Genomic DNA, 16,767 nt, shown 5'->3' on the forward strand with positions numbered 1-16,767 from the left:
CAGAGCCCCGCAGCTGAGCTACCAGATGACCTCCTTCCTCTGCGCCCCAGTCGACAACTGACCTTATCCAGCCCTCTAAAGCAGCTTGCGGTCACAATTACCCCTCTCTTCACCCGCCCCCACAACATCACACACGACTCATCTTGTAGCCCTCCTCTCCTCTCCCCGCCCACTCCGCCGTGGCTTTATCCAATGGCGTCTGGGTCCCCGGACTAAAGACGTCAAGTGTAACTAATTGCTGAGGAGCTCTTCTCAAAGACTCCCGCCTTTATTCTGAGGAGCAGCTTCGTTGACCAATGGATTCTCTTCTAGAGGCAATAAGCGCGCGGGGCAAGTAGAGAAGCGGCTCAACTGCCCAATGAACAGGCGGTTTCCGTGGTTGGGGGCGTGGCAGAGGCGGTCGTCAGGGGCGTGGCAGCAGTTGCTTGGGCGGGGCCGGTAGCGGCGGGAGCTGCACTGGCCAGGGGTTCCGGCTGTATATCCATGAGCGCCGCCGGCAGCCGCGGAGATTCAGGGACCGGACTGGAGGCGAGCTGAGCATCTGTAGTCAATAACACGCAGGTAAAGTCACGGCCGAGCGAGCTCCGCGGAGTCGGGATAGCACCTCGGACCCGGCGAACCGAATCCTCGAGCCCCGAGGTTCCCGGCGCAGCTCGGCCCATCACGCCGCAGCCTGAGGGGATCCTCGGATTCTGGGGTGAGGTCCTCGGGGGCCTGTTCTCTGGCGCCGCGGGGGTCCCCAGGGCTGGCTTGCCCAGGGGCGGGGGCAGCCCAGATCGCGGCAGGGGATACGCCTTCCTGAGCCCTTTGTCCCCTCCTGCCCGAGGAACCGAGGTTGGGGACAGCTCCGACCGCGGCCTCTCTGGCTGCCATCCCCCACTTGGTGCCCACCCTTGGGGCGTCTGGGGTTTGGGGAGGGGTCTGTCAGTTCAGGCTTGGGAAAGAAAGTCCGGGATCCGCCCCTGGAAGGAGAGGGCCGAGGAGCCTGATTACAGCCCCTGATACCCGATAGGCCTCTGCGTTTCGGGGCTCCAGGGGCACACCCAGTGCCGGTGGGTTTAAGTTCTGGGGAGGCAGCTTTTGACCTACTTGCAAGCATATTTGCAGAGTTCGGTCCGGCGCCCGGCACTGTTCTAGGCACTTCGTGGGCTTTTCCCACAGCTAAAGCTGTCCAGCAGCGCAGGAGGCCGCCTGCCAGGCCAGGCAGCTGGCGCCTCGACCTTGGTAATGTCCAAGCAGTGGCGGATGACAGCTACCTGTGCGAGATGCTTAGAAAGGAAGGACTCCCAGTGGAGGACCGCATGGCGTGTCTGTAAGGCCCTTCTCTCTTCCCACAGGTGCACTCTAGGTGACCTTTAATGCCTAGCTAGAGAAGAGTATTTCTGGGGGTCCATTAGGTTCCAAGTGGCTGTTGAATTCACCCACCATGAATTTTGAGGTTTCAGCTCTCAAGAGTGGGCGTTAGCAAAGAGACTGGATTATACAAAAAGAGGTTTATTTAGCCACTAGGAAACGTAATTTGAACTGCCATGGACCTCTCTCTCTTACTCCTCCCGATTCCTCTATTCTGGTGGCTGGACATCCAGTTTGTCAGTTTCACCTGCATTCCGGTAACCAAATCCAAACGCAGCTTCCAAGAACAGGCTCCGCAGAGGGACCTGGAGAGTGCAGGTTTGGCAGAGTCAACGAGATCTGTTTCCAGAGCTTTTCGAAGGCCATTTCCTTACAGCCACATTAAGCAGATCCAAAAGAGAAACCCAAACCCTTCACTACCCTCTGTCATTTGCCTGAATAGAGAGAACATAATAATCTTCTAAAGGTCAGGAAGCAGAGCAAGAATCTTAGCACAACTTGCTCTGCATTTTAGGATGAATTAATCTTTGAATAGCTACTCAGAAAGCAGACCAGTCCGTATACTGCTGGTAGCCAGCATAGACTTGTGACATTTTAGAACTGAAGGCCCCTTAGATACAGCTCATCTCTGTATCTAATTAGATAGACTCTAATTCAGTCTCTTCAATGCACAGGTGAAGAAACTGAGGCCTGGGGTGGTCACAAGGCTGATTGGTCATCACAGACCAATGACTAAGGGTTGATCTCTTTACTTTAGATCTAGCCAGTGCATGACTTATTTCACTCCAAGCTTAGTTAGCTCATTCTCAGTGTTTTAAGTTCTATGGCAGCCCAGAGAGGTTGGGAGGATAGATTTTGGTGCCTGAGGGCCTGAATCCTAGTCCTGCCTCTTACTGGGTATGCAACGTTGGGCAAGCTACCTAACCTCTCTGTGCGTCTGTTTCCTCACCTCTAAAACAGAAATAATAATGATACATTAGAAGGTTGTTTTGAGTTACTATACCTGAAGAATTTAGAACAGTACCTGACACAGGGTTAGCACTATAGATTTGCTAGATATGATATTCTTTTTCCTTTTTATATATATTTTTTCATATCCACCATCCAGTATTTCCTATCAGGAGCTAATTCTCCCCCCAGTCCCCTTCTCCCAACCCCCCAATTCATTAATCATATTCCAGATTTCATTTTAACACAGACATCAGCAGGGGTTTCCAAGTCAGGTTGCATTTTATATCTTACTTATTTATCTGATTCAGGTAATTCAGTTTCTATGTTAGCTCCCCCCTTGCAGTTACATTCTTCTTAGGCTCTGAACCTTTTTAAACTCTTCTTAAAAGCAGGCAGTGAGTGGGGTGGGAATCCCTCAAAATGGTGAAGTCCTGGATGATACCAGTGTCCGTGGTGTCCTTCCAAATATGTATTCCCTCTCTTCAGCCCTCCTCCCCAGTGATCAGCGTGATGCAGCTTGATTCTAAATGGATGAACATTTTTAGATTAAGATTTTATGAGCCACCGTATAAAGTGCTTTCCGGAAGTTCAGGGATCATGTGTCAACTGCATTTAAGCAAGTTACTTAGTCATTCGAGTAGGGGAAGCACCAGCAGCGCCTGCCTGGCCTGGCAGAAGCAGAAGTGTGTGACTGATCCGTGCTGGCAATCTAGCTTGTTCACTGGTTTATCTGCGTTTTTCCTGTTCTTTTCCAGAGCTTGAAATAAACCAGACAGCAAGTACAATGGAATGGTCTTTTTCCTCTCATTTTACGGGGGTCATTGGCTTTCTTCCTTTTTTACTTTCACCTTCATTTCCTTTATTGTCTTCATGGGTCTGACAAATAGCTACTACCACTGTGCCGGCCAATTCCCTTTTGATGAAAAGATGCCTGCCACTTCCATTTTTTGCAGGAATCCAGTGAGTTACCTTTGATTTTTCTCTCCTGTTTTTACTTGTTTTCTAGATTGAACCAAGATTATTACTTCATTAAATGGCACCTTCTTATGCTTTATTTTTCTTGAGTTGATTCTGAATTTGGTTTTTGTTTAGGCTTTTCTAGAGATCAGCCATTTTAGAATAATAGTTTTCATTTCTTTGCTTGTATGTTAATATGCTTGTGTGTTAATATGGGCCCCTTTCTTTCTCACTCTCACTCTGTTTTCTCAACATTTTGGTGGAAGGGCTTCTCATTCGCTGTTACTCATTGCTTTGAGCATGAACACCTTCTCCTGGTAATCTCTGGCAGGACCCATAACCTCTGTAGTGGTTCCCACGGCCCTTGTTCAGAGCTCCTGGCCTGAGCAGGAAATAATTTCTTTGGTCTTATTGGAGACGGGGTAGAGTCTGTCTTATTTTTGGCCTAAAATCTGGCTCTTTTAAAAGCCCCGGCAGAGAGACATTTCCAATATAATGGAATTTCGTGTGACAGAATTTCTGCTATGACCTATAGCTTAGTATAGTCAAAAATAGTATTCCCATTTTTATTACGTTATGAGTTTTGAGTACTCCCTGACCAGTTTCAGAGTAAAGACGATGTGGGGCATGAGGTGTTTAAGCCTTTCTGTTTCATCTTGGGCTAAGCTATCCCCAGCAACAGAGCAATGAGAAGTTCAGGGTGCCTCTTAAATGTCTGGTGTTAGGATTTTATAGCAGCTTTGCATGGTTCAGCATTTTGGCCTGTGCATGATTAGGACATTTTTAAGCCCTGTGCTGCTGTTTCTTTGTTGATACCACACAGGTGCTAACGTTACCTCCTTTCAAGATTATTTTCATATCTGCAGATTTCTTTTTTTTTTTTTTTGAGACGGAGTTTCGCTCTTGTTACCCAGGCTGGAGTGCAATGGCGCGATCTTGGCTCACCGCAACCTCCACCTCCTGGGTTCAGGCAATTCTCCTGCCTCAGCCTCCTGAGTAGCTGGGATTACAGGCACGCACCACCATACCCAGCTAATTTTTTGTATTTTTAGTAGAGACGGGGTTTCACCATGTTGACCAGGATGGTCTCGATCTCTCGACCTCGTGATCCACCCGCCTCGGCCTCCCAGACTGCTGGGATTACAGGCTTGAGCCACCGCGACCGGCCCAGATTTCTTTTTTGTTGTCTTGTCCAGGCATCATGTTTTTGGATTAAACGTTTTCTGTTTGTAAAATGGTTGGTGTGGACAGATGATAAGCCCCACTGTTACCCCTGAGGCTTGTGGACTGGGCCCAGTTGGGTGAGCGGCATGTTACATACCGACCCATCGCCTGATCTTTTGCAATAGTTAAATAGCAGACAAGTGAAGAGCTTTGCGAGAAGTGGAACATTGACACCCTTGGGTCTGCCTGATTTCTGATTTTCTTTTGTGGTCTTTAAGTGGAGTTTCATTAAGTTCAACAAATTGAGCATCTGTTATGTGCCAGGAACACAGTTGACCAGATTAACAAATGTGTTTGGTTTGTTTCATAAAAACTATTTTGTTTTTAAATGGTTTTAATTAGAAATTTAAAAAAAAAGGCCGTGTGTGGTGGCTCAAGCCTGTAATCCCAGCACTTTGGGAGTCGGAGGCGGGTGGATCGCGAGGTCAAGAGATCAAGACCAGCCTGACCAACATGGTGAAACCCTGTCTCTACTAAAAAATACAAAATTTAGCCGTGGTGGCGGGCGCCTGTAGTCCCAGCTACTTGGGAGGCTGAGGCAGGAGAATTGCTTGAACCCAGGAGGCAGAGATTGCAGTGAGCCGAGACTGCACCACTGCACTCCAGCCTGGAACCTGGCAACAGAGTGAGACTCTGTGTCAAAAAAAAAAAAAAAAAAAAAAAGAGATCGAGACCATCCTGGTCAACATGGTGAAACCCCATCTCAACCAAAAATACAAAAAATTAGCTGGGCATGGTGGCGCGTGCCTGTAATCCCAGCTACTCAGGAGGCTGAGGCAGGAGAATTGCCTGAACCCAGGAGGCGGAGGTTGCGGTGAGCCGAGATTGCGCCATTGCACTCCAGCCTGGGTAACAAGAGCGGAACTCTGTCTCAAAACAAACAAACAAACAAAAAACAAAAAAAAAACCCCAACATATTCTGCACACCACCCCTTTTTGCAGAAATAGTAGCGCACTGTATACATGCTATTTGGAACCTTGCCTTTTTCACTTAATATTTCTTGGCAGTGTGAAAAGAGCTTCCACGTCATTTTTTATGAAGGCCGTCTATTTTAGATATCTGTTTTCTGTTTCTAAGGATGCTAAAAAACAGTCTTATTTAGGGAGCAACGTTGCTGGAAATCTTAAAGATCTTGTGGATATTTGGAGGCAATTTTTTTTTCCTATGTCCTCCAGCCCTAAGCCTTAGAAGAGGCTGGGGGAGGTGGAGGGTAGCCTCTGAAGCTCAGCTGTGAAGGGAGAGCTGGGGCTTTGGTAAGTGAGGAATGCATTGGTCCTTGGGCCCTTCGCCTTGCCCTCTGTGCAGAATGTGATAGAATTTCCAAGGGAAGTTTGCTGTTTGCTCTCTGTTCTCCAGAGTAGTGTCCTGGCCTCCCTAAGTCACATTTCCAGCATCTTTTTTTTTTTTTTGAGACAGAGTTTCACTCTTGTTACCCAGGCTGGAGTGCAATGGCGCGATCTCGGCTCACCGCAACCTCCGCCTCCTCGGTTCAGGCAATTCTCCTGCCTCAGCCTCCTGAGTAGCTGGGATTACAGGCACACACCACCATGCTCAGCTAATTTTTTGTATTTTAAGTAGAGACGGGGTTTCACCATGTTGACCAGGATGGTCTCGATCTTTTGACCTCGTGATCCACCTGCCTTGGCCTCCCAAAGTGCTGGGATTACAGGCTTGAGCCACCGTGCCCGGCTCCAGCATCTTTTTTTTTTTTTTTTTTTTTTTTGAGACGGAGTCTCTCTCTTGTCGCCCAGGCTGGAGTGCAGTGGCACGATCTCAGCTCACTGCAACCTCTGCCTCACAGGTTCAAACAAATCCCCTGCCTCAGCCTCCCAAGTAGCTGGGATTACAGGTGCATGCCATCATACCCTGCTAATTTTGTATTTTTAATAGAGACAGGTTTTACCATGTTGACCAGGCTGGTCTCGAACTCCTGACCTGGGTGATCCTTCTGCCTTGGCCTCCCAAAGTGCTGGGATTACAGGCATAAGCCACCATGTCAGGCCACATTTCCAGCATCTCTGTTGCATGTCATCCTGTCTCCTGCACCACAGCATCACTCCACTTGTCCTGCCTTTGGGCATCCAAGAGGAAGCCTGCTCTTTGTCACAGCACTTTCTATTTGAGTAGCTTTAAGTGTTTCACTCCTTTTCTCTCACCCCAGGAAAAACTAGCTCTCACACCTGCTCCTCTGTAAAGTGTCTTCCCCAAACCAATACATATTTTTTGTTGCTCTCCTTGAAAGTATTTCGCAAGATCTCTAAACCACTTTAAACTTCTAAGGTCTGAGCCTAACCTGGCCTCACTAATGAAGGCTTCCACTGTTGTTGACACTAAGCAGAAGTTTTCAAGGTTCTTCATATTTGAACTTTCTATGGCTAGGCTTGTGTTTTAAATAACCACACTGTTTTAAACATGTTCTTATAGTCTTCACTGGCTCCCAGGTCTTGCCTTTTGGGTTTTTTTCCTCTCTCCTTTGAATGTGCCTTAACCTTCATCATCCTTATATTTACCTCTGAGTCTGGTTTAGAGCCACCTGGAAATTGAATGAAATCTTCAGTCTATTAGTCAGTCAGCCTAATCTAGAGTCCTTACTTTCTGGTCTTTGCTCATTGCTGAGTACCCACATTATTAGTCAATTGTACCACAGATACTGTGTTACATAAAGTGAGGAGAGGGAGGTGGCGTAATCAGTTCCACTTTTTCCAGTCTTCCTTGGATAAAAGAGAAGCTTTGAAAGGTTGCCTCTCTGTGTGCACAGTCACGTTGGGATGTGTTTGTGTAGTGTTTAGTCATGTCAATGAAGGCACTAAAAAACAAAAATCAGGAAGTCCAACATGAATTGCTAAAGTTTGATTCTTTCAAGTAAAGAAACACAGCTGGGTGCAGTGGCTCATGCCTGTAGTCCCAACACTTTGGGAGGTTGAGGCAGGTGGATCACCTGAAGTTAGGAATTCGAGACCAGCCTGGCCAACATGGGGAAACCCCATCTCTACTAAAAATATAAAAATTAGCTGGGCATGATGGTGTGTGTCTGTAATCCCAGGTACTTGGGAAGCTGAGACAGGAGAATCGCTTGAACCCAGTAGACAGAGGTTGCCATGAGTCAAGGTCGCACCACTGCACTCCAACCTGAGTGACAGAACGAGACTCTACAACACCAATAAAACAGATAAGGAAATAAAAAAGCCCTGTCATCTAAAAAGAGATATTTTAGCCTGGGCGTGGCTCACACCTATAATCCCAGCACTTTGGGAGGTGGAGGCAGGTGGATCACTTGAAACCAAGAGTTCGAGATCAGCCTGGCTAATGTGATGAAACCCCGTCTCCACTAAAAATACAAAATATTAGCTGGGCATGGTGGTGCACACCTGCAATCCCAGCCATTCGAGAAGCTGAAGCAGGAGAATTGCTTGAACCTGTGAGGCAAAGGTTACAGTGAGCCAAGATGACATCACTGTACTCTAGCCTGGGTGACAGAGCAAGACTCTGTCTCAGAAAAAAAAAAAAGGAGATATTTTCGCACCAAAAATGTTAGAAGATCAGTATCTCAGTAAAGAACACTTTCTAACCAGAACATATTTAGCTTACGAAAAAGGTTGAGTTAATGACCATTGAATTGTGGCGGTTGGGACGGCCTAAAGTAGAGCATTCTACTCAAGGAAAGGTTCCTCTTTTGCAGTTTCCTTAAACAATGCTGGTTACTCTTTTGCTGGGAAACCAGGCCATTGATTTAGTTTAGTTAACCTAGCAGCAGCAGCATTTGCTGGCGCTTTGTGCCCAGTGTTTTAGGTGACACAGACTACACAATGTGGATATGCAATTGTAGCACCTTATACTGATGTGAACCGATGCTGGAAATTGTTCTTTGACTCCTGAAGTCTGAATTTGTCATGTGTGAAGTGCCACGTTTTAGTTCTTAAGGACTGAGGAGTGGGAGGGGACTGAAGTGAGACCTCAGCAACTCATTGGAACTAAATAAGGCTCTTCAGTGGTATTTACACATCAGTTCTTTGGAAGCATGTAGTTAAACTTACTAAATCCATGATTTATTATGCCAGGTAATGGCCCAGATGGCTTCTGAGATACAGTGTGACTTCTCCTCTGAGTCCCCACCACACTTTTTCCTCCTGTAGCCCCGCCACATTCACTTTGTACTGTGGGTTTTCCAATCCAGGGCTGAGGATGTGTCCTTGAGGCTCCTTAGGTTCTCATTAGATGACGAACACCGGCTTTTTGGTTTCATGTTAATGATAATTGGAAATGTTTTACTTGCCTGTCCTGGAATGTTGGGATACTAATTATAATATCAAGGTCCACCCACACAGTCTCAGTGCTTCCCCCATTTGTATATGACTTTCTAATGAATTGAAGGCAGCTAACCCTGCTATAGAGAAAAATACAGAGATGGAATTGGTGCAGAAAAGATGTGATAGCATCAAGTGAAGTCAAATGATACCACACAGCACTGTGTAAATGAAGGCTGTAGCAGGGGTCCCAGCAAGAAAAGGGGTGTGAGAATGGACTTGTCACACTGTACCTGGCAGTGTAGGCTCTCAGGACCTGAAGGACCCGCTCAGGAAATACTGACATTGTCTGCAGGTATTTCAGGCCTGAAAAATGGCATTCATCTCATTACATTAATGTAGCTCATCTGAATTTTACTGTTTGAGTAATTTTGTGTTTTTATAAATGTGGTTGGATCTCTGTAATTGTAAAACTGCTAAAGAAAGTGTATGCTCTGTACTGAGTACTATTTGTACTGTTCATGCATTTTAAGAAATAGTATAAAGCCGGGCACAGTGGGTCATGCCTGTAATCTTAGCACTTTGGGAGGCCGAGGTGGGTGGATCACCTGAGGTCAGGAGTTCAAGACCAGCCTGGCCATCATGGTGAAACCCCATCTTTAAAAAAAAAAAAAAGAGGAGAAAAGAAATAGTATAATTAATAGTTGGATAAAATTAGTTCAATTTAAATTTAAGAATCGAACACAAAGTAATTTAATCAGGGGCATCTGGCAGGACTAGTTATTTCCCTCAGAGGAAGCCATGTGGTACCTGAGTTTGAAAGACCGCAGTGCAGGAATCTAAGCTCTGGGAGGCAGACAGAGGTTTCCAGTCATGTTTGTGTCATTCATAGGGCTCCTTTCCATGTGTTGAACAGTTTAGAAATATTAGCTGAGTTCAAAAGTTAGTTGACATAATTGATTTTCTGCCTTGAGATCCTGGAAGTGATAAACTCATTTGGAGAACTTAAAAAACACTCCCAAGGAGAGTGACAAAAATTATGGGTTTGGGGAAGACACTTTACAGGGGAGCAGATACAAGTCATCACATCTGTTTGTACGTGCTGCCAACACTTAACCTTCCACATTAATGAAAGGAGGCCTTCCAAAACTAATTTCTCTGGTTCTTTTTGTATGTTTATTTTTGGAGTGAGTGATAAAGTTTTCTTGTTGATATTTGTGTGACCTAAACACTTGCCAGAATTGTGGCAGCTGGCAGCAGCCTGAAGTTTATTTTTTACAGGTGACTCCTCAGCTCAGGGACAGTAGAGGCTTGATTACAGCGGAAAGTTGGGGTGAGCTTGGGCCTTAGTGACTAGTAGGACAGTTTGTCATATTGCTAAGTAATCACTGATTCATTTATTAGCTTTTTATTCTGGGAATTTTAAAGACACACAGAAGTAGAAAGAATCATGTAGTGAACCTCCATGCCACACAAAACTCACCACCAGCTTTAACAAGAGTCAACTCATAACCATGCACATTTACTTGGTCCTCCAAGCTACTTCTCCCATCTTACATTAATTTTGAAATAGATCCCAAACATCATATAGTTGCATGTATAAATATTTCTATGATAGTTCTTTTTTTTTTTTTTTTTTTTTGAGATGGAGTTTCGCTCTTGTTACCCAGGCTGGAGTGCAATGGCCGCGATCTCGGCTCACCGCAACCTCCGCCTCCCGGGTTCAGACAATTCTCCTGCCTCAGTCTCCTGAGTAGCTGGGATTACAGGCACGCGCCACCATGCCCAGCTGATTTTTTGTATTTTTAGTAGAGACGGGGTTTCACCATGTTGACCAGGATGGTCTCGATCTCTTGACCTCGTGATCCACCCGCCCCGGCCTCCCAAAGTGCTGGGATTACAGGCTTGAGCCACCGCGCCCGGCCTCTATGATAGTTCTTAAACATAAAGACTCCTTTATTAAACAGCCATTATTTCTCTTTGAAAAATTAACAGTAGTCCTTTAATATCATTATCATCATTGTTCAAATTTCCGATTGTTTAAAAATGGCATAAGTGTTTTCCTCCTTAAGCTTAATTTCTTTGAATTACGATTCAAGTAAGGATTAGACATAATGATTGATTGCTCTACCATTTATGTCTCTTTTAAGCTACAGATCTCCTTCCTTTTCTTCTTTTCCCTGTAATTTGTTGGAGAAACTGGGTAGTTTGTCCATTAGAGGTATTTATTTACTTTTGAACAGATAGTACATTCATGTGGTATGGCATTCACAAGGTAAACAGAGTGGAAAACCTTCCTCCCAAGAAGCAGTCAATGGTATTAGTATCTTGTTTTTTTTTTTTTTTTTTTTTTTCTGAGACGGAGTTTCGCTCTTGTTACCCAGGCTGGAGTGCAATGGCGCGATCTCGGCTCACCGCAACCTCCGCCTCCTGGGCTCAGGCAATTCTCCTGCCTCAGCCTCCTAAGTAGCTGGGATTACAGGCACGCGCCACCACGCCCAGCTAGTTTTTTGTATTTTTAGTAGAGACGGGGTTTCACTATGTTGACCAGGATGGTCTCGATCTCTCGACCTCGTGATCCACCCGCCTCGGCCTCCCAAAGTGCTGGGATTACAGGCTGAGCCACTGCGCCCGGCCTGTTTTTGTTTTTTTGAGACAGAGTCTCACTCTGTTGCCAGGCGCTAGGCTGGAGTGCAGTGGCACAATCTTGGCTCACTGCAACCTCCGCCTCCCGGGTTCAAGCAATTCTCCTGCCTCAGCCTCCCGAGTAGCTGGGACTACAGGCGCACGCCACCGTGCCCAGCTAATTTTTGTATTTTTAGTAGAGACAGGGTTTCACTGTGTTGGCCAGAATGGTCTTGATCTCTTGACCTCGTGATCTGCCTGCCTCGGCCTCCCAAAGTGCTGGGATTACAGGCTTGAGCCACTGCATCCGGCCATATCTTGTATATTTTTTCAGACATCTTTTATGTGTGTATCTATATCTCTTTTCGTTCTTTTTTATATAACTGGTAGCATATTGTACATGTTGTTCTGCTCCTTGTTTTAGTCACTTAACATGGAATTATACATGTTAGCAAATTTCTTTTTTTTTTTTTTTCTTTTTTGAGACAGTCTCACTCTGTCGCACAGGCTGGATTGCAGTGGCAGGATCTGGGCTCCACCTCCTCATTTGATCCTCCTACCCCAGCCTTCCCAGTAGCGGGGACTACACCACACCCTGCTAATTTTTATGTTTTTTTTTTTTGTTTTTTTTTTTTGTAGAGATGGGGCTTCACCATGTTGCCGAGGCTGGTCTCAAATTTCTGAGCTCAAGTGATCCATCCACCTCAGCCTCCCTAAGTGCTGGGATTACAGGTGTGCACTATGGCACCCAACCAAATTTTAGCAAATTTCTACATATATTATTTGGCATCCTGTTACTTTTTCTCATGTATCCAATTATGTCAGTACTATTTTCTAAAATTGAGGGACATACATTATTCCTAGGATTATGTGATTGCACTAAAGCTCTCACAGCTGAGAAATGTTCTTTTTTCTCATTTGTTCAGGAGGCATTTATTAAGCCCTTTCTCTGCTGGATACTGTGCCAGACTCTGCCCTGAGGAGCCTCCCTGGGGCCTGGACACCATGTGCCCCACTATGGGCCACAGAAGGGGCTTTCTACAGTACTAGCTGAGCTTCCAGCCCCTTACAGCTCCTTGTGTGGCCTGAACTGTATTCACCCTGTAGACATTAGCTTCTCAGGTTCCAAATATCCTGGTTGCAGTTTTCTCCTCTATTCTGATCATGTAAATAAAGTGCTTGCTCATTCCTGTCAGTGATGTTGACAAATGTACCCTTCTAAATAGTGAGATAGGAAATGCCAAGTAGATTATAGCCAAGGATATTTTTCCCAATTTAGAAAACATAGTTGCTTTTCCTCCGTCTATCATTAATATCACTTATCAGTCTATTTATTGACTCTACATAGAAATTCTGGATGTTGCACTGAAATTGCAAGAGAAATCAGCACTTTGCCACAAAAGAGCTTATAAGGGGAATGCAGATTTCTTTAAGTCTCTCTATGGATGGGCAGAGAGGCCTTATAGAGCTTCTGTAAGACTAGAATATCAAGTCTGAAGTGGTCAGAATCTATCCAGCTCTGCAAACAGCCTATAAGATGGGTGGGTGCTTTGCTTCCCTGTATTCCTAGAGCCTTACCAGGGCCTGGCACAGGGAGGGCCCCTGGGCCTCAGTTTCCTTGCTTGCATTAATAGTAACTGACAGCTGTTGTGAGCACCAGATGAGGTGGATGTACTTTGTCAGTAAACTAGGCCCTTAGTGTCCACTGTCGACACAAATGCATTCTGTGACATGTTTGAGGAGTAAATGAGGTAATGTATTAAAATCACAAACACTTTATAAACTATAGAGCTATACAAATAGGACAGTTTATTGTTATCTAGCTTTGTTCCTTCATTTAAAATTACCATGATTTAACCAGGCTTAGCGACTCATATCTATGATTCCAACACTGCGGGAGGCTAAGGTAGAAGGATCACTTGAGGCCAGTAGTTTGAGATCAGCCTTGAAAACCTAGTGAGACTCTGCAACAACAACAACAAAAAATTTAATTAGCCAGATGTGGTGGTACATACCTGCAGTCCCAGTTACTCGGGAAGCTGAGGCAGGAGGATCACTAGAACCCAGGAGTTCAGGGTTGCAGTGAGCTATGCTTGCACCAGTGCACTCCAGCCTGGGTGACAGAGCAAGAGTTTGTCTCTATAAATTTAAAAAAGTAAAAATAAAAGGCTGGGTTCAGTGACTCATCCTTTAATCCCAACACTTTGGGAGGCCGAGGCAGGTGGATCACTTGAGGCCAGGAGTTCAAGACCATCCTGGCCAACATGGTGAAAAATACAAAACGAAGCTGGGTGTGGTAGCACATACCTGTAATCCCAGCTACTTGGGAGGCTGAGGCACTAGGATAGAATTGCTTGAACCTGGGAGGCAGAGGTTGCAGTGAGCCGAGATCACTCCACTGTACTCCAGCCTGGGCAACTGAGCGAGACCCTGTCTCAAAAAAAAAAAAAAAAGAATAAATAAAAAATAAAGACACAGTGATTTAAAGATAACAGTATCAGAGCCAAAAAGCAATACTAGATCCTAGGATGCGAGTCTTTGATCCCTAACTTACGGTTCACAGATTTAGTATTTTGTCTGGGCAAGCTAGTAGAGGAAATAATGGTCTGTAATGGGAGAAGGAATGTGTGTGTGATCCATATGTTTATCTGTAGAAGATACTTAAATTAGCATTGGTCATGATTGCTCATGGGCAAGGCAAGACCAGACTAACCAGGCTTGAGGATCTAGACATTTGGCTCTGGACTGGGATCTTCCAGCCTTGGTGAATGAAGTCTCTCCTTTGTCTTCTCTGGTGAGCATACCACTGCCAAGTTCACATTGTGTTGTTAATTTTTTTTTTTTTTTTTTAAGAGACAGAGTTACCCAGGCTGAATACAGTAGTGCAATCATAGCTCACCGTAGCCTCCAACTCCTGTGCTCAAGCAATCCTCCCACTTGCCCAAAGTCACGTGACTAGTAAAAAGTGTAGCTACAGTTCAGGTCAATACTGTCTGTCTCCAGTAGCCTCTCTACCCCACCACCAATGCAGACCCACAGAAAGCATCTCAATGAAGCAGAAATCTTTGTGGAAATATTTTTCCATTTTCCTTAGATGTTAAAAAGGAATCTTATTGGGCCGGGCGCGGTGGCTCAAGCCTGTAATCCCAGCACTTTGGGAGGCCGAGGCAGGTGGATCACGAGGTCAAGAGATCGAGACCATCCTGGTCAACATGGTGAAACCCCGTCTCTACTAAAAATACAAAAAATCAGCTGGGCATGGTGGCACATGCCTGTAATCCAGCTACTCAGGAGGCTGAGGCAGGAGAATTGCCTGAACCCAGGAGGCGGAGGTTGCGGTGAGCCGAGATCGCACCATTGCACTCCAGCCTGGAAACTCCATCTCAAAAAAAAAAAAAAAAAAAAAAAAGGAATCTTATTTTATAATTTTACCAACCTCTTAATCTATGTTAAACTACAGTTAATTGTATTAAAATTTATATTTTCTGGACCAAATAAGCTTATGTCAGTTGGAAAATACCACAGACAATTTTGTTGCATTGTATCTGGAGAGAACAGCAGAAATCATGAGTCTTCTAATAGTATTTCAGTATTTATCTGAATGTCAACAATCAATGGGTAGATTTCCATGTACCTTCTCTCTGGGGGCCTTTCCTTTCCTCTGCTTCCTCCAACATCTTGTTTTATCTTTGAATATATTTCCTTATTGGTGAGACAGCAGTTTCTGTGGTAGATCTGTATGTAACTCTTTGAGCCCGGTGAGATGTTCTTGAGAAAGTATGAAAGAAATATGCCTTGGGACAGTAACTCCTCTGAGCAATGGAAAGGGAAAACTTTCATTTTTGGATGGATAATTATCTGCCTGAACTTTGAGATGTTTTTTAAATATCCAAAAGCTGCTGACAGCTCAGGCCACAGTGAACTTCTCTCCTGATGTACAGTGGTGTAGCAATTACTCATAAAGGCCTGTACCTCTCCGCCTCATGTAATACTCTCCTGGTAAGAAACTTCTGAGCTGGGCGCGGTGGCTCAAGCCTGTAATCCCAGCACTTTGGGAGGCCGAGGCGGGTGGATCACGAGGTCAAGAGATCAAGACCATCCTGGTCAACATGGTGAAACCCCGTCTCTACTAAAAATACTAAAAATTAGCTGGGCATGGTGGTATGTGCCTGTAATCCCAGCTACTCAGGAGGCTGAGGTAGGAGAATTGCCTGAACCCAGGAGGCAGAGGTTGCGGTGAGCCGAGATCGCGCCATTGCACTCCAGCCTGGGTAACAAGAGCGAAACTCCGTCTCAAAAAAAAAAAAAAAAAAAGAAACTTCTGTTCAGAGAACCACAATGGTGATGTTTTAGGCTAATGCCACAGACATAGTCAATCAGTAAATATTTACAGAGTGCCTAGTATGTACTCAACACCCTAAATTTAAATTTGTGTAGAACTTAGACATGAGGATTGTATTACAAGTGCATAGAACAGAAACCCCAACAGAGACATGAATCATCACTTTTACGTGGAGATGAGACTAGCAAATTTTCTAGTTACGAAAAGGTAGTTACATGGCATGAAGGTGAGAAATGGTATGATTTTTAGAGCCTGGAAGAGTTGGGCCCCCAGTGAATATCCTCGTATAGTTCAGCAGATTGTACAAAACCAGTTGGATGCCATCAAAGGCTTACATTGGGGCTCAAATGGTGAAAGCCAGGGCTGGTCCAACATCGCCATGAGTCAGGTTACATGTAGCCAGATAAATGCTTCTCACACCTATGGCCTCACGTCAGTCCCTCACATGAACAACAGTGCACAGCCCTACGCACATAGCCAGGCAGCACCTATGGGGCATCGTCTTCCAGACTGACATCTGGAATCCCCATTGTAAGTAAAGCGCTGAAGCTTCATTCCACAATGACTCACTGCCACTGCTCCCAAACACATCCCTCTTGTCCGTCTGCCTATTTCCTGACAGCCCAACATTCTTGGGCCCTGGCTTAAATGTGAGCCCAGCCTGATGTATGCATCCACCCTTCCTTCTCACCTTCTCTGTTCCATCTCTTCCAGTGGTTCTCAGCTACGAGTCTACCTCCTCCTTCTTTCTGCCTGCTTTGCTTGAATTCCTCCAGTGTTTGTAGTTGGTATTTCAGAGTACTTTAGTACTTCGTTGATACTTTGATGCAACCTAAAGTTGGTACTTTAGTACTTCATTATATACAGATGTGTTGTACTATTTTCCAATCATTTTATGGATGCTGTATATTATACTTCTTTCATAGCCCCCATGGAGGTTAGAGTCATATCTTTGGTCCCTATGGGGAGTGAGGTGGAATGTCAGGAGGGCATAGTTTACAAAACACCCTCCCAGTGGGACTGATGCCTTTTCAGCGGATTCTGTCATCTTCATTTGCAAGCCACTGCTT

The 16,767-nt window shown here is 45.2% G+C and overlaps 1 protein-coding gene across 3 annotated transcripts in view; it reads left to right on the forward strand.

The window, feature by feature from the left end:
- Positions 1-434: 434 nt before the first annotated feature.
- The window catches only part of ABHD2 (abhydrolase domain containing 2, acylglycerol lipase), a 110,678-nt gene continuing 94,345 nt past the window's right edge, over positions 435-16,767 (forward strand). For 2 of the 3 annotated variants that reach the window (XM_010349828.3, XM_074400003.1), the window contains exon 1: positions 435-561. The gene's annotated coding sequence lies outside the window, so the exon portion shown is untranslated. The other variant, XM_003921632.4, reaches the window with a different exon arrangement.

Source organism: Saimiri boliviensis, chromosome 5 (genome assembly GCF_048565385.1).
Source record: "Saimiri boliviensis isolate mSaiBol1 chromosome 5, mSaiBol1.pri, whole genome shotgun sequence".
Classification (NCBI taxonomy): Eukaryota; Metazoa; Chordata; class Mammalia; order Primates; family Cebidae; genus Saimiri; species Saimiri boliviensis.